Here is a 23,503-nt window from a genome sequence, read left to right on the forward strand (position 1 = left end):
TGCACACAATATTGTTGATGTCAAAGTCCAGTGCCTTTTTTGAGGTAATGGTGTTCATTGGTTCTGCCTCAACCCACTTGGTGTAATAGTCGACGGCTACAATGGCATATTTCAATCCGCCCTTCCCGGTCGGGAGGGATACTACCAAATCAATTCCTAAACTGCAAAAGGCCAGGGACTGGTCATCAAGGTTATCTCTGTGGGAGGAGCTTGCGGGATCTTTGCGTGCCTTTGGCATTGCTTGCACTTGCAGATGTAATCTACACAATCCTTCTTTATTCTTGGCCAGAAATATCCTTGCCTTAGGATTCTCTTGGAAAAGCTGAGTTCGGTTGAGTGATCTCTGCAAAAGCCTTTGTTCACTCCATGCACGATCGTGCTCATCTCGGTCCCGAATACGTATCGAAGATACGACGTGGATAACCAACTGCGATAGAGCTTGCCTTCCATCATGGCATATTTGAGGGACTAGTACTGAAGCTTCCTGGCGGCGGCCCTGTCCGTGGGCAATTATTCATTGGTTAGATATTGGATGAGAGGCTCCATCCAGGACGTTGAGTAATCGATGACCTTTACTATTGCGGGGGCTTGAACATTAGGCGTGGGTAGATGACCCGGAGAATTCTGCTTCAACATTCGTGACCAACTTTGCCAGTGTGTCTGCGAACACATTCTGTTAACTGGGGATCTGGAAGATGACATATCTTTTGAACGATTGGAGTAACTCCCGGGTTCGCGCCACATAGGCGGCCATCTTCTCCCCCTTCGTTTGGTATTCTCTTGAAATCTGTCTTACCACCAACTGGGAATCGATGTGGACTTCAATGTTTTCTGCCCCTACTTCCCGAGCTAAACGTAATCCGGTCAGCATGGCCTCGTGCTCAACGTCATTGTTTGATGCTTCAAACTGGAAGTGTAGGGCGCTTTGTAATTGGTGACCTTGGGGGGATATTAGGATGATCCTAGCTCCGTTCTCATTGGAGGCTCCATCAACAAAGATCTTCCAAAAGGTAATTACAGGGTCGATTGGCTCTTTGTCCTTAGCAATCTCGGTACATTCTATGATGAAGTCGGCCAGGGCCTGTCCCTTGTTGGAGATTCTGGGGACGTAGGTGATATCGAATTGGCTTAGCTCCATGGCCCACTTCAAAAGTCTTCCTAATGATTTTGGTTTTTGTAATACTTGTCATAGGGGATGGTTCGTTAGTACCTTGATGGCATGAGCCTGAAAGAAAGGTCTTAGCTTCCTAGAAGTGGCCAGTAAGCAAAATGTCAGTTTCTCGATCAAAAGGTATCTAGACTTCGCACCCAGCAACCTTTTGCTTACATAATAGACCGGGAGTTGGACCTTTCCCTCTTCTCGCACTAAGGCGGCGCTTATGGCATTTTCTGACATGTCCAAATACAGGTACAATGGTTCCCCATTCACCAACTTCGACAAGATTGGTGCTTGAGCCAAATGCTCTTTTAATTTTTGGAAAGCCTCTTCACATTCGACTGTCCATTCGAACCTCTGGTTTCTGTGAAGTATGTTGAAAAACGGGATGCACTTATCTGTGAACTTTAACACAAAGAGGCTCAAAGCCACTATTCTTTTCTTCAGGCTATGAATGTCTTTGTGTTTTCGTGGCGATGGCATTTTGATCAAATCACTGATCTTATCCGGGTTGGCTTCTATACCTTTTGAGCTTACTATGAAGCATAGAAACTTCTTGGATGCCACGCCAAAAGTGCACTTCTTAGGATTTAGCTTCATCTTATACTTCCAGATAATGACGAATGCTTCCGCTAGGTCGTCTGCATGTTGGGTCGGCATCTCAGACTTGACCAACATGTTGTCTATGTAGACTTCCATGTTCTTCCCAAGTAGGTTACAGGAAATTCTGTTGAAAAGCCTTTGATATGTGGCTCCGATATTCTTTAGCCCGAAAGACATGACAATGTAGTAGTATACACCCTTGTCCGTCTGGAAGCTAGTGTGTTCCTGGTCTGCTACGTGCATCGAAATTTAGTTGTAGCCGGAGTAGGCATCCATAAAGCTTAGCAACTCGTACCAGACGTGGCATCCACCATCTGGTCTATCTGGGGCAGAGGGAAGTAGTCCTTTGGAGATGCTTTGTTAAGGTCCGTGAAATATATGCAAGTTCTCCATGTCCCATTTGGTTTTGGCACCAACACCGGGTTTGCCAGCCAAACGAGGTATAGTGCTTCTCGGATGATGTTAATTGAGGATAACTTCTTGATTTCTAACTTGAGAGCCTCTGCCCGTTCTGTGCCTAGTGGACTTTGCTTATGCCAGATTGAAGTTATGTTTTCATCGATGTTTAGGGCGTGACATATAATGTTGTGGTCAATATAGGTCATATCCGAGTGGGACCAGGCCAAGACGTCCTGGTTTTCTTTTAATCGGGCAACTATGGCAGCCCTGACCTCCGGATTCAAATTTCTTCCTACCTGAATTACTCTTGTCGGATCGGCATCACTGATGGACACCTCTTCTATCTCCTCCATTGGTTCTAATGCCTTGTCCGCCTCTATCCGGGGATCCAGTTCGTCGTCTTCCTGGACTACCCTCCGTGCTAGCTATGGTTGTGGGACTGGGGCGACGTTCTCCTCTTCAAGGGGCTCTTCACAGACCATGAATATTGGTCTGGCAGAGACGTGATAACACTTATGAGCACTATTTTGATCTCCCTGTACTGTCCCCGCTCCGCTGTTATCACATGGAAACTTCAAGCATAAGTGGCAGATGGAGGTAATGACACCAAAATCGACTAGAGCGGGGCGCCCAAAAATCACATTATACGCAGTGCGACAATCCAACACCACAAATGTACAGTACTTGAATGTGTTTTGAACATTATTCCCCAATGTAACAGGGAGCTGTATCTTCCCCATTAGTAGCAATGAATTCCCATTGAACTCATAGATTTGCGTTGAACACGATGCTAGGTCCGCCTCCGTTAGGCTGATCGTTGTGAAGGCCGACTTGAACTAGACATTGACAGAACTCCCATTATCCATCAACACTTGGGATACTCTTTTGTTGGCGATTTGGGCGTTAATGACTAAGGGATCGTGATGAGGGAAGTGGACATTTCAGGCATCTTCCATCGTGAATGTTATCAATAGATTCATCAGCTTTGGGTGCTTGGCCGGAGTTTGGACCAATGCACACATCTCATTGTCGTGGTCGAGCTCACTGAGGTACCTCTTTTGGTCATTTCAGGACGATCCTCTCAGGTGCGGGCCTCCCGAGATGGTGGCTACATGGCCATCTGCTCGAGGGGGCGCAGTTCCGGGCAGATACGACATTCCAAGTCCATGAGCCATAAGGCTTCCAGGAGGTTGCACAATTGGGACCCCTTGAAGGGCCTGTGCTCCCGGTCTTGGAGCATACTCTCCCGAGGAGTTTTGAATTGTTCTTGTGCTCCCTGGGCAAAAAGCTATTTAGGAGTTGTGGGTTGTCCTCGAACTCCAGTTGGCATCCTGACCCATTGATGGAGGTGCCCTAGCTTGATTAAATTCTCGATGTCTTCCTTTAGCTTACAACTTCCTCAGTTGTATGACCTATGTCCTTGTGATAGGCACATCTTTTGCTCGCATCTCTTGGGTTTTTTCCCTTTTAAACACAGGGCTTGGTTTTCGGTAGTGGATTACATTGGCCATTGCAAGGTAGATATTCTCCTGGGTATCCACCAAGTTCGTGTACGATTCATACCTCCTCTTTCCCTTCTTTGCGGGCCCGGTCTGGCTCTGATTCTTGCTAGATTTTTTTCCCTGGGAAGGGTTTATTTCGCCTCTGCCGCTTCAGTTTGGGATGGTTGAACTGCTCCAGGAGCGACACTATATCCAGTCAGTGCAACTCTGTACCTAGAAAAAGGGGCTGAATGTAACGCCATGGTAACTCCAAGACCGTTACGGTGAACTTTGAACCGTGAATTTAACTCGCTAATCGAGTTCTCTGGTTAAAAACGTGCTTCTAGGTGTTATTAATAGGTTAGGGTGGAAAAAAATCAAAAGGAAATGATATATTTTATTTAAAACATAAAAATGTTCATGGGCCCATAAAAACGTTTACAAGTTATTTACAATGCAAAATGGTCATTACAGTTTGAAATTTACAACTTGCCGATCTAAGCGGCAAAAATAGGGTAAACCCCCTAGTTCCCCTGAGAACTTTTTGGCCGTGGTGGTCAAGCGGCCGCATATGTACACAACACCACCTAAGCTCTCCACTCAAGGCTGGGTGAGCTTTTCTTTCCCTTTACCTGAACCACATGGCACCCATGAGCTGAAGCCCGACAAGAAACACAATAATGTAAGTATATAATATCAAATGATGATCATGATAATCATACAGAGCTTATAGCCTTGAACAGATGAGTGAATATCACTTTGTGGTTACATTAACCATGAAGGAGCTTATAACTCTTAATCAGATGAGTGATTTAACACTTGAGGTTCTGGTAAACCATAATGAGTTACAACACCCTAAACCTTGGCATGCTCTGATACCAAGTTATAACACCCTGGTTACTCCAAGACCGTTACGGTGAACTTTGAACCGTGAATTAACTCGCTAATCGAGTTCTTTGGTTAGAAACGTGCTTCTAGGTGTTATTAATAGGTTAGGGTGGAAAACAATCAAAAGGAAATGATATATTTGATTTAAAACATAAAACTGTTCATGGGCCCATAAAAACGTTTACAAGTCATTTACAATGCAAAATGGTCATTACAGTTTGAAATTTACAACCCGCCTGTTATCCAAAAAATTGGCATTGATGACATGGCAAGTGATTCCTGGACACGTGGCTGACGTTTGGAGGAACTCTGCTAGGGTATCGACCAGAAGGAATATTGTAAGCCGTAGGCGGCTATGTCTTTCTTGCGACCAGTCTGGTCGATGGTCACGCGTTCAACATGATGTTACAATAAAGATCTTTGTAAATCCCGAAATTAACTCACACAATCTCCTAGTATCCGATTATTTAGGAGATAATATCTGTAACAAATTCATGTAATCCCCCCCTTGAGCCTATAAATAGAAAAAGATAGCTCAAGGAAGGGACTTTTGGCTTTCGAATTATTGGAGACTAGAGTAATTCTACCTGAAATATTGTATTATTCTTGAGAGGTTAGTGAAACTCATTGAACCCTAGTTCTTTGATCACTCCTTTGATTCTCGCATCAATAACATTCTAAGTGGACGTAGGTTATTACCAGATCCTGGGGCCGAACCACTATAAAATATCGTCTTCTTATTATTTTCTCTATTACGTTCTTTTCAACGCATTCATTCACATCAAGCATATTCTGACTCCGTGTCAGTTGACCAAAATCTGGGTCAACATTCAGGTGCTTTCATTGAGAGCTTGATATATCACCGTTGAAAAAACCAATGGCAAAAGCTGCAAAGAAAACTGGACAGGCGGCCACCGCTGCACCGTCAAACCCGCCGCCTCCTCCTCCTCCTGCAAGCATGGCTGAGGATGAGCCACATTTGGACTTTGAGGAGGAAGAAATAGATGACGCGACGCTGAAAAGTACTCTGGGGGCGTTGCATGAAGAGCTGGCCAATCTGAGGGCCAGTCAGGAAAGTGCTGCCGAAATCATGGCGCGACAGCAGCAGGAGATTGAGCGGCAGCGCGCAGAGTTAAGCGAGAGGCAGGCGGAGATGGACCGTCGCCAGAGTGAAGCCATGGAAGCCCTCGAGGCAGCCTTACAGTTGGCTAGGAATCAGGCTGCACCTGCCTCGCAGCCTGAACATCCTACAAATGGGCCACCCCAAAGGGGTCCTAATCCTAGCTCGCCGATCCAGCCCTCGAGTCCACAAAGGCCCGAGCAGCCTCAGGTGCCCCATGACGATGTCCCGCTGGACCCTGAAGCACAGCCTCCATCCCAAGCTGGTCGCGGAAATCCCCCGCAACAGAGGCAGAATAGGGCCGAGCATCAGCCTTGCAGTCCTAGACGCCATAGGGGTGATGGGCCAAACCTACCGAACAGAGGTCAGTACCCTCCTGGTAACAGGAGGAACTCAGAGTTAGGCTCTGCGGTCTGGGGTCCCCCACGGCATGAAAATGCATGGGGACACAACAACCAGCGCAGGCCACCCTCTAACGCTCGGGATGTTTCAGCCAGGGATGGAAATCAAAGGAACAGTCGATCCCACCATAGCCAATCGAGGTTCAGAGATGGCCATGGGTATAATGAGGCCGACTCAGGCAAGGGAAATGCTGGTCGGAGGAATGAAGAAAGAGGTAGAGGCGGGAGCTAGATACCTCAAGATGACCAACCCAATAGACGGGATGCTGGGGGGCAGCCCAGGCAAAATAATGTCTTCAACCGGCTCGGGGGTAGTGAGCAGCGGAGAAGAAACGAGGATTTGCGAGACGTACTCAACGATCGCCGCGAGCAGCATGGCGAGAACGTCCCCCCAGCGACAGAGGCCACAACGATTCCTGTCGCTGTACAGGCTCAGATAGATGCCCTCAACCAGGCGGTGCAACAGCTGGTCGGGGGAAGAACGTCTTACATCGACCACGATAGGAGGAAAGGCACTCCTTTCGTCCAGAGGATTGCTATGTCGGAGACTCCTAGCAAGTTTAAAATGCCTACGCTACCAAATTTTGAAGGGTACGGTGACCCGGTATCCCACGTCAATAAGTTTGAGATACAAATGGACATTCAGAAAGTGTCCGAAGACGCTCGGTGCAGGATCTTCCCTGCGACACTTTCTGAGGCCGCGCAGGAGTGGTATTTTAAGTTCCCTCCTGCAAGCATAGTTTCCTGGGAGATGTTCGTAAGAGAGTTTTACGGACAGTTCTATGCAGGTCGTGTGCATCCGACCAAGGCAAACCAGCTGGTTGAAATTCGCCAGCAGGATGGAGAATCACTAAAGGACTACATCCAGCGCTTTATGCGAGCAGCAGCTGGAGCAAAAACGGTGGGGGACGAAGGCAAAATGATGGCCATAACCGCAGGAGTTAAGCGTCGCTCCCCCCTCTGGAAGAGCCTCCGCAAGGATGGAGTTAGAACTACCCAGGAATTCTTGGACTGGGCTGATCGGTACATCAAGCTCGAAGATGCCATTGCCGACGATGGAAAGCCTTCTGGCAAGGATAAGAAGGCTGCCGAGCCCGCCAAAGCCGCCAATGGGTCTAAACCTAACGGCAACGGCAAAGGCAACGGGAACGGCAACAACAATGGCAAGAATAGTGGAAAACGGCCGCACAATGAGCCTTCCACCTCCGATAATAAACGAGCCAAGGGTAACCGTTATGAACCTCGGTTCACTAACTACACTGCCCTAGTTGAGTCTCAGGGAGAGGTTTATCAGGCCACAAGTTCTAGTGTGCCTTATAAGAAACCTGGCCCCATTCGAAAGGATATTTCGAAGAGAGACACTACCAAGTTCTGTCGTTATCATAACGACTACGGACATGACACCAACGAATGCAACCAGCTGAAAGACGAAATCGAGTTCCTTATTAGACAAGGACACTTGAGAAAATACGTACGGGCCTCGGGAAATTCCCAACGAGAAGCTCCGGGTAGCAACGAGCAGGCGCCCACGCGCCAACGCTCGCCACCCTTACAGCCTGCCCCCGTGACTGGCACATTATTGACCATTTGTGGAGGTCCGCACCTCGCGGGAAATAGCGAAAAGGCCAGGGAACGATATGCTCGGACCCTGCGCCACGACCAGGACATCGAGATGATGACTGTGGAGGACCGCGCGCCGAAGAAGGCTCGATCAGAAGAGGGCAAAATAACCTTCTTTGATGGCGATGCCCAACACGTCCGATTCCCACATTCCGATCCGCTGGTCATGGATATCCAAATGGCCAACATGATGGTAAAGAGAGTGCTGGTCGATACAGGAAGTTCGGTGAATATCCTGTATAAGTCTTCGTTGGAACGCATGAAGTTGTTCGTTAAGGACCTGGAGCCTTGCAACCAAACAATATACGGCTTCTCTGGTGAAGGACTCGCCCCCGCCGGATTGATCAGGCTACCGGTGACGACAGGTACAGCGCCTGCTACCATGACATTACTTGCTACTTTTGTAGTAGTCGATTGTCCTTCGGCGTACAATGCCGTCATTGGAAGGCCTATACTGGTTGATTTACGGGCCGTCATCTCTATGTGGCACTTAGCCATGAAGTTCCCAACGGTCGCAAGGGCAGGACGTGTGTTGGGGAACCAGAGGGAAGCCATGGAGTGCTATAACGCCTCGGTCACGAAGGCAAAAAAGGGAACGCCAAAGAGCACTACCTCAGATAGGATGCAGATGGTGGTTGATACACAAGCCCAATCCGGTGATGAAGTCACCAAATAGGGTGTTGCCCAAAGTGAGGATAGAGACTTAGATCCTTGCTTTGGGGATTTTGAAGAGAACGTTGGACCCGTAGAGGACCTGGAAGAGGTCCAACTCGACGAAAAAGACCTGACCAGAGTCGTAAAGGTCGGGAAAAACCTAGAACCAACCACGAAGCACGCACTCGTGGAATTTTTGCGGAAGAACCAGGAGATTTTTGCCTGGTCGCATAAAGGACTGGCGGGGATAGACCCTGCAGTTATCAACCATGTCCTGAATATAGATAAGACTTTTCCACCCGTGCAGCAGAAAAGAAGGCTGCTCGATAAGGATCGGTCGAGAGCCTTAAAAGAAGAAGTCGAAAGACTAAAGGAGAATTGGTTCATCAGGGTGGCATTTTATCCATCGTGGGTCTCCAATCCAGTGCTGGTTCCCAAGCCTAACGGCAAATGGCGAACCTGCGTGGATTTCACAGACCTCAATAAAGCATGCCCAAAGGATTGCTTCCCACTCCCGAGAATCGACCAGCTGGTCGATGCTACTGCAGGACACGAGATCCTCTCATTCAGGGATGCATATTCGGGCTACAATCAGATTAGCATGCATCCCCCTGATGAGGATCACACCAGCTTTCGGACCGATACAGGCTTATACTGTTACAAAGTAATGCCCTTCGGACTGAAAAACGCAGGTGCGACTTACCAGCGGCTAGTCAACCACATGTTTAAGGAGCTGATCGGAGTAAACATGGAAGTATACATGGACGACATGCTGGTAAAGTCTAAGAAGGCAGAAGGACATGTGAAGGATTTACAAGAGTGCTTTGATGTATTGAACGAATACCAGATGAAGCTAAATCCCCTCAAATGTTCCTTTGGAGTTGGATCAGGGAAGTTTTTGGGGTTCATTGTAAACTCAAGAGGAATCGAGGCCAACCCCGACAAAATAAAGGCCCTGATCGACATGAAATCGCCAGAAAGAATCAAAGATGTACAAAGTTTAACCGGGAGAATCGCAGCCCTAAGCAGATTTATTTCGAAGTCAACAGACAAATGCGTCCCTTTCTTCAATCTACTTAGGGGCAATAAGAAGTTTGAATGGACAGGAGACTGCGAGCAGGCTTTTCAGGCCTTGAAAGATCATATGGCACGACCTCTCATTTTATCAAAGCCAATCGAAGGAGAAACTTTGTTTATTTACCTGGCGATTACTGAAGTTGCTGCTAGCGCGGTACTAGTGCGAGAAGAAGAAGGCGTACAAAAAGCGGTCTACTATGTTAGCAAGAGACTGATCGGGGCAGAACTGAGATATCCACCAATCGAGAGGTTAGCATATTGCTTAATCCTGGCCTCTAGGAAGCTGCCTCCTTACTTCCAAGCCCATCCTATCACAGTCTTAACTGACCAGCCCCTTTGGAAATTCCTCCAAAAACCAGAAGCGGCTGGGCAATTAATAAAATGGGCAGTCGAACTAGGGCAGTTTGATATAACTAATTCACCGTGAGCAACAGTAAAAGGACAAGTCTTGGTCGATCTTATTGCAGAGTTCACCGAACTCCCAGACAGCGAACAGTGCAAACAGCCTAGTGCGCCTGAGCCTCAAGAGAAAGCTCCTTCGTGGAAGTTATTCACGGATGGATCGTCCAATGAATCCCACGCTGGAGCGGGAGTGATATTGGTAACACCAGAAGAGCATCGATTTCACTGCGCCCTCAGGTTCGACTTCACCGCGTCAAACAACGAAGCCGAATACGAAGCACTCCTCGCTGGATTGAGAATGGCGAAAGACATGAGCATAAAGACGCTTGATATTTACAGTGATTCACAACTGGTGGTGAATCAAGTTCTAGGAGAATATCAAGCGCGAGGCTTAAAAATGGTGGCCTACTTGAATAAAACAAAAGACCTGCTAGCCCAGTTCACAGAATACACCCTCCAGCAAATACTGCGGGATCAGAACTCAAACGCAGACGCCTTAGCCAAACTCGCGAGCGCGAAAGATGCTGACACTTTGAACATTGTGCCGGTAGAAAGATTGAGCGAGCCAAGCATACAAGCGACTGAGACCAATATGGAGATTCGAATGGAGGATACATGGATGGCACCTTACTTGGAGTATCTGACGAATGGTGTGCTACCAACGAATAGAAACAAAGCCAGGCCGCTAGGTACATACTAGTCGATGGTGTTATGTACCGAAGAGGGTATTCAATGCCACTACTCAGATGCGTTACGCCAGAAAAAGCTAAGGAACTCATGAAGGAGGTGCATGAAGGCTTCTGCGGGGATCACGCTGGGGGGCAGAGTTTGGCAAAGAAGATTCTAAGCCAAGGCTACTTCTGGCCAACCATGAAGGAGGATTCGATGGAGTTTGTACGAAAATGCGATAAATGTCAAAGGTTCTCCAAGATTCCACGAGCAGCTCCAAATGAATTGAAACAGATGAAAAGCCCATGGCCTTTCGCGGTATGGGGGATAGATTTGATTGGGTCCCTGCCCACAGGAAAAGGTGGAGTAAAATACGCAGTTGTGGCAGTCGACTACTTCACCAAATGGGCCGAAGCTGAACCACTAGCTACCATAACGACCAAGAAAGTTCTTGACTTTGTCATCAAGAACATTGTTTGTCGGTATGGCTTGCCCTGAAAGATCATTTCAGACAATGGAACCCAATTTGACAGCGACTTATTCACCGACTTCTGCGAAAGGCATGGAGTTATTAAAAGCTTTTCTTCAGTTGCTCATCCCCAAGCAAACGGGCAGGTCGAGGCCGTGAATAAAACTCTTAAGGACACCCTGAAGAAGAGGCTGGAAGATGCTAAAGGAGCATGGCCAGAGCAGCTGCTTGAAGTCCTCTGGTCGTATAGAATGTCTCACCGAACAGCGACAGGTCATACCCCATTTTCCTTGGCCTACGGATATGAAGCTATGTTACCTGTCGAGTTAGATCCCCCCTCACATCGACGCGTAACATACGACCAGGACCAGAACAACCAACTAATGATGGAGTCCCTAGACTCAATTGACGAGATACGGGAGAAGGCCCAACTCCGAGTTGCTGCGTACCAGCAAAAAGTCGCTCGATACTTTAACTCCAAAGTTAAAGAAAGAAAATTCAACGTTGGTGACTTGGTGCTGTGACGAGTTTTCTTAAACACCCACGACCCCACTGCTGGAGTACTCGGACCTAATTGGGAAGGACCTTACTAGATTGAAGAAGTCCTTCATCCGGGCACCTACAAACTTGCACGCCTAAACAGAGATCTTGTTCCACGTTATTGGAATGGAGAACACCTGTGCAAGTATTATCAGTGAACAATCCTTTTTAAAGGACTGGCTTGTATTAAACTTTACTTTTTACAAGTTTTGCAAAGAGGGTTAGCCACGTTGTATGGCTAATCGCTCGTATATGTAGGATCCTATTTTAGGATCACTCGTAAAGACATGTTTAGTCCATTTTTAATACGAGATTATAAGGTACTGTGCGCAGCCAGTCATTCTTGCCAACCTTTGTAAATTTATATTTACAAGTATTTGTTCATTACGTGTGTTGTTTTACTGTATTACAAGTATTACTCTTCCACCCGAGCAGAAATGTTCGATCAGGTCATGGTCAAGGAAAGTGACCAAGGACCTAAAGCTCCTCGATCACTTGGGGGGCATATAAGGCACATCGATAGCAAAGCGTACCATTAGGTATGTAAACACATGAACAAAATGAGTGAAAGCATGCTAAGGTACTTAGAGTATTTTTCAAAATTTATATTTTGTTAAATCAAGCCAAAGTACTATGCTAAGTTCGGTCATACAGACAGATGTTATAGTAAATAAAAATATTATAGCATTATAAGGCAATCTTTTACACCGCAAGCATCACTGCTTGGATGTAATTGTTCGAATAAAAGGAAAGTTTGCTGCCCATGCAGCAAATTAAAAAAAAAGATATTATCTTTACATCACGACCCGTGGGTCGTGTAATAAAAAGAAAGAAAAAAATAATTAAAGCTCAAGAGGCATTAGGAGTAGGAGGGTCTTTATCAGCGTTCTGATTGGTCGCATCCTCAGCAACTCCTTCTTCCTCTGCGCCAGCGATGCTTGGGGAAGTAGGGATCCTTGCTCTTGCCTCCTCTTCAACCAATTGAGCAGTGTAGCGGGCCTGCTCAGCATTTCTAACATCTTCTGAAAGATAACCGAAGTTGGCGCCCTGATTGTTTTTCCAGAAGTTATAAAAACATCGGAGCGTCGCATTCTTGTACCTTTCTAGATCTTTGGCATTGGAAAGCTTCAGCTGCTCTACTTGGCTCTCAAGAGTAGTGATGGCCTCGTCCTTGGACTTGAGCTCCTCGCCCAGTCTCTTGCATTCGTGATATTAGACTCGGCTGGCCTCCTGATACTCCTCCCTTTGTTTCCTCATAACTGCCTTCGAAGCTTCAGCCTCCGATAGCTTTGTCACCGCAGCATCCCTCTGCTGAATGACCGCCTCCAACTCCTTCGCATGCCTGGCCTCTGCAGCCTGAAGCTCCTCAGCTGCTTTCGCCTGATACCTCTCGATAGCCTTCGCCCGAGCCTGGTCGATGGTAGCTTGGGCACGGGTGCAGGCGGCAGTTGCAGTCAGCAAAGCCTGTAGACAAAGGATAAAGTTAGAATCTGTTTCAAAGAGTGAAAGACTAAGGCCAAAGAGATACGAAGTGCTTACGCTGGCCATTTCATTTAGGGCCCTGTTCAGAATCTGGTCGACCACCATGGTCTCTGCCTCAGCCATCGCGTCCTTGTAGCGGTCGTACCTCACGATGTGCGCAAGGCAGTCCTTTGCTGCTCGCAGGGCGCGATTCGAGAGTTTGGCCCCAAGGGCTTTGTCCCGCTGGGTCTATTCCTTGGCGGCTGCAGGTTGAGGGTTCGTCATCGCGGTGGGAGTTTCCTTTTCAGCAGGAGCCGAAGGATGGGCAGGAGTTTGCCCAGTTGGCGCGTCCTTGGAAGGATCTTCTGTTCGACCCTTCTTGGCAGGAGGTCCCTGGCTTGTTTCACCGTTGTGTCTCCTAGACGACTTCCGGTGGACCAGAGGAACTTCTACTTCCTCCTCAGCCTGGTATAAGTAAAAAACGTTGGGAGTGGCCATATCTGCATACAAGTAAACACATGCAAATGATAAGATAAAGGCAGATAAAAACTCTTTATCAAACAGAAAAGAGGTCACAAAGTTTAATACCCGAGCTACAACTACTGGTCGCTATACTATTGACTCTATTAGTCACACACTCACTATCTGGCACGAAGAAGTCTGGCCCTAGATTTGGAGTATACGTAAAGGTTCCCTCCCCGCCAAACAAGTGACAGGGAATGGGCAAGCTATTTAAAAGCAAAATTACTGTACCGTTTTCATCGGAGGATTCCCCCAAGTCCACAATTGGCTCTTTTGCCTTTTGTTTCCCCTTGCCTTGGGGAGCAGAGGGCCTTTCTGCAGAAGGATTGCCCGTGGGTTCCCTGATTGTAACCCCCGTTGGCCTCCTTCGTGGAGGGGACGCAGGAGGTTGCTGCTCGGGAACCTCCTCGGCAGCAGCATCGGCTACCACGAGTCCTCTTGTTTCATGGTGAGGAGCCAGGAGGCCAGACAGCCTCAGGTTTTCATCAGTAACCAGGGACTTGACGCTTTTTTGTGCGTCTGTCATCCTGGCCAATGCGTTGGACCTCAACACCATGTCTGGTGTTGGGGTCGGACGTAACCATGGGCCTGAAAGATAAAATATACTTTGAGAAAGATGAAGGAAATTTCGCTGATTGAAAAGTATCGACCAGTAAAAATAGCACTTACCTCCTCGAGTGAAGGCCAGGTTGTTGCTGGTCATGTCCGGCGTAAGGAAGTACTCCTTGCTGTACTGCCCCACGTTGGATATGTGCGTGGTGTCACTCAGGAACGTCCGGTTGGTCTCTTGGTGACAAAGATGGAAAAATCCCGTCCCATACTGCTGAGGGTTGGACTTGAGGTCGAAGAGATAGTTGACCTCATGTGGGGTAGGTTCTGGCCACTTTTTAAGTTTTTACTGGATATAGAGTGCGGCCAACATTCTATATCCATTTGGAGTGATTTGGAAGGGGGCGACATCGAAATAATTGGCCACCCCCTGATAAAAAGGATGTAGAGGGAGGCTAGCCCCCGCCTCTATGTGATACCGAGACCAAGCATTGTATACACCTCCGGGGAGGTTAGCCCTTTGGTTTGCAGCAGGAATTTTGAGGTTGACCCCTGTGAGAGGATACTTCCTAAGATAGTTAGCAAGCATCCGAGGAGTCACTAGGCTGGTCGGGGAGAAATACCACTCGACATCAGGCAGATTCTGATGGCGAGGGCGGGCTCTAGTTTGGATATTAGGGTCAGGAGCAGGATTTTCTCGACCGCTGGTCAAAGGAACCCTAGCCTGTGAATCAGGCTAGGCAGGAAGGTTTGGACTATCATCGGATTCAGGTTTTTTCTTGCCTAAGGATTTAGAGCGTGCCATTTGAGGAGGAGAAGGACGAGGTCTGGAGGGAGATCGTGAAAAAGGAATCTCGTGAATTCGGTCGGCCGGTTGTTCTTCGCCTTCGAGCAGCTGGGCGAGAAGATCGTCGTCAATGGGCCGTTCACCTCCCCACAAATCTGGCATCAAAGTCTGCAAATAGAAGAATGGGGAGGTGAGGATAGAGAATTTTTAAAGACTTTTTAGAATAACGCTGGTCGAGTATAAAAGTCAAGCTTTTATACAGCAGCATTCTAACAAAAGTTAAATTTTTTTTTCACACGAGCAGTTTGAAAAACGGATCAAAGGGTGAAAACAAAAAGTTTTTCGTAAAAGCTTTTTCAACTCCCCTTAGGGCGGGAAAAACTTATTTTTCGGCTGGTCTAAAAATCAAATTTTTACTTCGGTTTTAGGTCCTAAAAGTATGATCCCAACTATCAAACTAACTCGTAACTTTTTCACCCACAAGACATTCTATCGACAAACATCCCAACCTAGAAACGAAAAACTCAATAGTCAGCATATAGGAGCATGCATTACCAAAAATACAAAACATAAAGATTCGAAGACTTACTAGAAAGAAGATCGAGGAGATTGGTAAAGAGTCTTCGGAAATCGAGGAACTCTCGGGCTGAGTCTTGAAACGCAGAAGAACGGTCTCTGGAAGAAGATGAAAGCTCTGGTTTTAGGGTTTCAGGAATGAGTAATGGCTTGCGTAAAAAGAAAAAGAAAATCTTCGGAGATGTTATATAAGTTTGTCTGTGGCATTAAAAAAGGTGTAATCATCAGTTTCCCCTTTTTCGAAGTATGGGGAAAGCGGGATAGCCGTCGAATTATTATTGGGGAACCAAAATCTGGGTCAACACCGCCGATCTAAGCGGCAAAAATAGGGTAAACCCCTAGTTCCCCTGAGAACTCCTTGGCTGCGGTGGTCAAGCGGCCGCATATGTACACATCACCACCTAAGCTCTCCACTCAAGGCTGGGTGAGCTTTTCTTTCCCTTTACCTGCACCACATGGCACCCATGAGCTGAAGCCCAGCAAGAAACACAATAATGCAAGTATATAATATCAAATGATGATCATGATAATCATATAAAGCTTATAGCCCTGAACATATGAGTGAATATCACTTTGTGGTTACATTAACCATATGAGTGAATATCACTTTGTGGTTACTTATAGCTCTAAATCAGATGAGTGATTTAACACTTGAGGTTCTGGTAAACCATAATGAGTGACTGACGAGAAAGTCACTAGCTTAAACAAATGAGTGACAGATGGGTAAGTCACTAGCTTAATCAGATGAGTGACTGATGGGTAAGTCACTAGCTTAATCAGATGAGGGACTGATGGGTAAGTCACTAGCTTAAACAGATGAATGACTGATGAGTAAGTCACATGGGGCTCGGCACCCATAGCCATGTGACTAAACAGTCACTGGGCTTGCTGGCCCTAGCTCTAAATGACTAGCCTTTGGCTAGACAAGCGCTTTTAATATTCATCAAACTTGAGGTTGGTCCGGCATTAATGCTCATTCAAGTCATTTAATGCAGATGTCGATTAAATCTAATCTTTGTTGGCTTGCGTTAAATACGCAAGGCTGTTCTTGACTTATGAGTCAATCCCATGTGACCAGTGCTTAGTACCACTGCCGAACTTGACTAATGAGTCACAACTTCACAGTTGATACTGACACCATTGCCAATTCTGACTATTCAGTCAGTGCCATACACAAGTGAGCAAGATTTGCTAAGCATTCAATATTCAACCCATGTCCACATTTAAACATTCAACATGCCTCATGAATAACCATGCACGTCACATATGGGGTGCAGTTTTCTTACCTTTGATTCGAGCGAGAATTAGTAAAAGAACGACCCTTGAGAACGATCTGTCTTTTAGCTCCTTAGCAGTCACCTAGTCATAACCAAATATGGGATTCCATCAATAAAATGAATAACAGAGGTTCCTGAACCAAGACCTAGCCTCCGGGACATCGAATCCCACTAAATCGGGTAATTGGAACGATCTCGTGGCCTAAAATTGAGTTCCCATGATCAAAACACCCATTTAGTCTAAAAAACTCTCATGAGTCACGGCCCCAAAACCCTGAGCCTCGGTCCCCAGCCAAGACAGGAGCAAGCACCGCGGAGCACCATACTCAGTGTCGCGACCCCTAGCACACACAAACTTCACCTTCTTCAGCATCGAGCTCGAGCCGCGGCGCCCAAGAACAGGGCCGCGACCCCACCTGGGAAACCTGCCATATCTCCGATTTCTCACTTTTAAATCCCTCCAAAAACCTACTTAAACATCTCCAAATCCTCAAATTAAAGTTTCCAAGCATCCCAATGATCCAAAATCATCAAATCCTGAGGCTCAAACAATTCAGAAGCTCATCGACACACAAAATCCAAATCAAAGCTTAGAAACTCTAAAACTCAAAACTTAAAGCTTGGATTACCTTTGATTGAGTTGTTCCTTGCCAAATCCTTCGGTCAAGAAGCTTCTAATATTTCCTAGGATCGCTATGCATCGATCCTTGCTTGATTCTGACTCCTAGAACTCAAGATTTCTTCGAAATAGTCACAAAGGAAAACGGGAGAGAGAGAAAGGTGTTTTAACGTAAGGTTCTTTCTGATAGACTACTTCAGGCTTAAGTAACCTCAAATAAAACCTAATGCTCGGGGTCCCAAAAACGCCCCGGGGGACAAAATAGTCAAAACTCCCAGAATTTCCTCCTGATCTCAATAACTCCCAATATATATTCAAATACACATTCTCATTATCCAATATCCCAATAATTGACTTCGTTATGACAAAACCACTAATTTGCAACCTAAGATCGTCTCATGCCGAATAGCTCGAATATATCCACATAATGATGGGATCTCATCCATAAATCACAACATGCACCAAAATACACAAATATGCCCTTAACGGGCTAAATTACCAAAATGCCCTCATAATCAAACGTGGACCCACATGCATGCATTTAACATCATATTATAATATAATTCACATAACACAAGCATATAATCATTTAATGGCATAATAAAATTTTTTTGGCCCTTCCGGCCTACTAATCCAGCCATTAAACCGCATTAGGGATTTTGGGGCTGAAGAAGTTGGAGCATATGCTGATGAAGCGAACGCATATACGGCCGGAGTCATGTACTGCATCCTGGACATCGCTGGATAGGGATTGGCCAGGTATTGCGCCCCATTCCAAGGAATGGTCTATGTTGTTGGTTGCAGTTCCGGAGGCCATCCAAAAGCTTGGATTCAAGCTTCTTCCCAATTTATGAAGCCTTGAGCCCTTCTTATAAACTCTTCAAGAGTGGATGCCTTACTGTGTTGCATGTCATCCTAGAGAGGGGATCCAAATCTGATTCTAGACTGGAGGGCTACTAATCGTTGCCCATCATCCACCTTAGTCTTTGAAGCTTCCTCTATGAAGCGCTGGATGTAAGCCCTAAGGGTCTCAGTGGGATGTTGCTTAATGTTGGCCAGCGCACTGACCTTTATGTCTAGTTTCTGGGCAACTACGAATTGCTTATGGAAAGTCAACTACAATCCATACCAAGATTGGATTGATTCTATCTTGAGCCTTTTCCACCACTCTTCAGTGGATCCGGCCAAGGTGATCGAAAAACACAGGCATTTGTCGTTGTCGCAGACATGGGCTACAATCGTCAGGCGATTGTAGCAGGATAGATGGTCTCTAGGGTCGGTGTTTCCGGTATAGGCAGGTATATCTGGCATCTTGAAATAACACGATGTCTAGGGTGTGTTTTGCACACGGTTCCTTTTCTTCATCTTCAGAATCGGAACCTCTGCCTTCTTGTTTTCGGACTAAGCGGTCCATGAACTTTTTGATATCGGTCAACTGCTCAATGAATTGCCTGGCCATTCCATCATCAATGGGAATTCTCTCGTTCCTCCTGTCACTGAGGTTATTCCTTAAGTCACCTCCCTAAGGACGAATCTTTTCTTTACGGGCCTGCTTCTTTCGAGCATTGAGGTCGTCTCACAAATCTATGCGGGATGTGTCATCTCCCGAACTAACAGCTTCTGTCTCCTCTCTGCGTTTACGCCCTCCGTGATCCTTGTTCACAGATGCGTTGGAATAAAAATGTCTTCCCTGGTCATCACGTCTCGGAACATTTTGGGGCTTTGTGCCCTGCGGGCGTTTCCCCTGTGGATTGTTTGGGTGATTCAGTCCTGGGACAGGATTCACCTGTTCTTTCCTAGGGAAATGCCCAGGGTCCACCCTAGTTTTTGGAGCAGGAGGAGTCTTCTTTTGGGGGTTTGATTTTTCTATGGGATTGACTGCTTTAGTCTTCCCTTTCTCTTGAGATGGGTAAGAAGGATTGGTTCCGGGACGATCAGAAGGGGTTGTAGCTAGGGGTGAGCACGGTGTGGTTTGGGCGGTTTGAACACTTTTTAATACACCACGCCACAAGTGCAGTTTAGTAACTAGAACACACCATGCGGTGTGAATTGGTTGCACCAAACCGACCAAACCAAACCATTTTTTGCGGTGTGGTTTGGGCGGTTTTCCACGGTTTGTGTTAAAAAATATGTCATAACAAAATTTAAATTTTTAAAAAATACTAAATCCTTAGTTCATAACAAATCCTTAATAAGTTCTAAACAACATCACAAGTTATCAATTAAGTTCAGTGAAACACAAAAAAAAAATACAAGTCTCCCATATTGGGGTAACTATAAAAAATGGTATATATGTAAAGTTTATTTTTTTTTAATATATTTGTAAGTATGCGGTGCGGTGCGGTGCAAACCAAAATTTCACACCGCCAAACCGCGCACCGCACCGCACCACACGGTTCAGCTCAAATACAAACCATATCGAACCATTACACTTTTGACACTGCGGTTTGCGGTGTAGTATGGTGCGGTGCGGTCGGTCACCACGGTTTGTCGGTTTAGATGCTCACCCCTAGTTGTAGCAGTTGGAAAACCAATCAGAGCACACAACGAAAACTTACGCGTTGTGGGCCCGTTGTTGTTTTATTTTTATTATGAAAACAACACAACAACAACATACCAAAATTTTCAATAATCATATAAAAAATTTATATGACCAAGAAAATAATCCAGAAACATTACCATACAATACTATTAATCATGAAAAAAAAATATATAATATACAATATATTTATATATAATATATAAACAAAAAAATTAAGAACATAAACTTTTACCTCTTGAAGCCTATCAAGTGTCCTTAAGTCTTTTCGTATTTTTATCGATCTTCCTATCCAAAGCTTTGAACATTCAAACCACGCTCTTCTGGAGTGTTCTATACACCTCAAGATGTGTGTAGGCACATAGAGAACATAAGTTTGTATTTTAGGAATCACAAGCATTTCTCAACACATGAGAACTTGGATTATGGTCTGAGAATTGCTAGAATAAAGAAGAAGAAATTGAGAGAGTTTTTGTCTAACAAAAACCTCTGAGAACTATTCTGAATTGTATATTGGTGTATCTGATGTATCTTGTGTATTGTGTATATTTCTCTTCTTCTTCTTCTATGTCATATATATAGAGATTTATATTACATTATTATTCATAATAATAATAGTAATATATATATATTATAATAATGATGATATGATTAGATTTTAGATAACAGTCTAACTTACCACAATTGAAAAACTATTTTTAAATTATTAAATAATTAAATAAATAAAACAAAAAACTATACAAATACAATATCTGTACAGTGGTACACGCATGGCACAGTCCTTGGACTATGTCAGGCGTGTACTGCTATTCCCATTTCAGGGATTTTGCATTTTTCTTTTATTTAATTATTTAACTAAATCAATCTCCCACAAAATAAGGTGTTTATATTTTTCAGGAAAGGATGACAACCATATTTCAAAATTTACATTCTAAATTCAAAATTCAAAATTCAAATTGATGATCATCATTATCATCTTTTAAAATTCAATAAATCAAAAACTATTTTTGACTTACCAATTTTATTTTCTCCCACTGAAATAAAATAATTAATTTCAAAGATTAATTAATTAATTTATATATATGAAATTAGAAATTTACATATTTAAATTAATAAATATATTTTAAAAAATTAATAATTAATTCTAAATTAATTATTCAACCTCAATTATCATATATTGCATACTTGACTCGAAGAACAAATTCTTCTCAAATTCCCAAATTACAGTCATACCCTTGTATCAACTCTTACCTTGATATTGTGTTGATAGAGCCATCCAGTGGACTTATGGACCTATAATATCAAGCTCCAATAATATTACATCATTAATCAAAGCTCTTTGATTAAATAATCATATTTATTAATCTCATGATTACTTCACTAAAATATGAAATTGAACTCTTGATAATTATAGACATATATTTACTGAGTACTTTATTAAGAATAAAGTGTCCATTGATATAATCATTACATACAACGTTAATCCTCTATTAATTGTTCATAATTAAAAGGGAATAAAATTACTGTTGTACCCTTTTAGCTATATCTTGTTCCTACAGTACCATTGACTTTACTAGTGAAGGTTGTATCATAACAAGTTTGCGACGTGAGCGCTCATAACCTTTTCAATTCCGAAAGTCAACCCAATAGGGAACCATTATTCAATCTATAAGAATGTATAGATTCCATATCTGTTAAACTATGTCCCCAGCCATATATATCATTGAGTCCCCAAAATAATTGTTCTTAGCCTGATCATTCTGACAAACCTTAACGCATGAATCAAAAGATCATATGACATATATAGGAGTTCATAGGAACCTCAGGATTAAGATCATTGTGTATATGATCATCGTTTGATGTGTTTGATTGATACTATGAAATAGTGTTTAAACAAGTATTAACAAATCACATATGGTCCAATTCTATATACTCTCAGCATGCAAAGTACCTCCACTAAAGTGTCCTACTACACTAGTGTTGACGGTGAGAACTCGTCAACCAAGTTAAGTTAGAAAAATAGAATTGTAGAGATTATCAAAAGAAAAACTTTAAAGATCTAATTGGAAACTCAAAGAACACTTGCAGAAGAAAAATGGTGAATTCAATTTGTATTTCTTATGGTGTAGTGCTACGGTATTTTTTCCAACCCTCTTCCATGTGGAAGTGGGGTTCATTTTATAGTGGGCTCTAATGGCCCTGGATACACTGTGGTCCAGGGGACCAGGTGGTACACAAGTACACTGTCAGGAGATTGGTCTCAGGGGTAGTGGTGTTGGTTCCAGTACATGGCCAAGTACCATGAGGACGTCTCCACTACCTGATCCATATGAATGTCAGAGAGGTGGTGCAGGTGGTCGTGGTGTCGACTCTGACATCTGGCCATAGACATGTAGGCCATGCCCTCTCTCCTAGTACTCCCACTACTTGTCTGGCATGAGTATCCGTATCAGACGTACGTGGTCTTAAAGGTCGTACCCCGTACAAGATTGTACTAGCATGATCCTTTTGAATCATACTTGGGCTTTTACCTCTAAATGCTGGAGTCTCAATAGGCCTTCATGGGAGACACTCACTTGAGGTGCAGGGTGCGAGATACCCGAAGCACCCGGGCATGCACGGGGCGCGCGAGGCCCCTGGGCCACTGCGAGGTGTGAGGCCCCTTGGGCGGATATGAGGCGCGCGAGGCCATTTGGGCATGCATGGGGCGAAGCCCCTTTATCACTTGGGCATGCGTGGGGCACGCGAGGCCCTTCGGCCACCTGGGCACACGTGGGGCGCATTAGGTACGAGGCCATTTGGGCATGTGTGGGGCAAGGCCCCTCGGCCACTTGGGCACGCGTGGGGCGCGCGAGGCCCCTTGGCCACCTGGGCACGCGTGGGGCGCATTAGGCGCGAGGCCATTTGGGCATGCGTGGGGCGAGGCCCCTCGGCCACTCGGGCACGCGTGGGGTGCGTGAGGCGCCTCGACCACCTGAGCACGCGTGGGATGCACGAGGCCCCTTGGCCACCTGGGCACGCGTGGGGCGCATCAGGTGCGAGGCCATTTGGGCATGCGGGGGGCGAGGCCGTCATGCACGCGAGGCCCTTGGGCAAGGCCCTTTGTGGCGAGGCCATCACGCACGCGAGGCCCTTGGCAGAAGTGGGTGTCTAGGCATTTGGGGGACCTTGGCATGTGTTTTGGACCTTTTTACAAATGTGGGATTTTGACCGTCCACACTTGCCCCCCAGTCTAGGAGAGGACCTTTAGGTGCTCTAGTAGTCTCTTCTCTTCAATTCTTATAAATAGGCCCCCATGCCAAGTCTATTATTTACATTTCATCTCCTTAGCTTAGTGGAATTTAGATCCTTGCTCCCTTCAAGAGGTAAGGGGTTCAATCCCCCACAACCTCACTTTTGATATAGTGTTCTCCCTTTTATTTTTTATTTTTTATATGTGAGCTAATTTTTGGTATGTCTATATCCCTTCATATATTTTGAGGCTAATACATCCTTTCTGTTTATTTTTGCAGACGCGTACTTTCGACCATTTGGCTCTTTTGGACCGTGACGGTACTTCTGGCCCCTTGCCTCCTTTTGACCACGACAGAGTTTCATTTTTCCTGCTTGAGGTATATTCTCTTTTTCCCTTATGTTTATTGGGTTCACATTAGCACCACTCGGGATGAGGTATTTTGGCCTGAGCCCGTCGTGA

Source organism: Humulus lupulus, chromosome 5 (genome assembly GCF_963169125.1).
Source record: "Humulus lupulus chromosome 5, drHumLupu1.1, whole genome shotgun sequence".
Taxonomy (NCBI): Eukaryota; Viridiplantae; Streptophyta; class Magnoliopsida; order Rosales; family Cannabaceae; genus Humulus; species Humulus lupulus.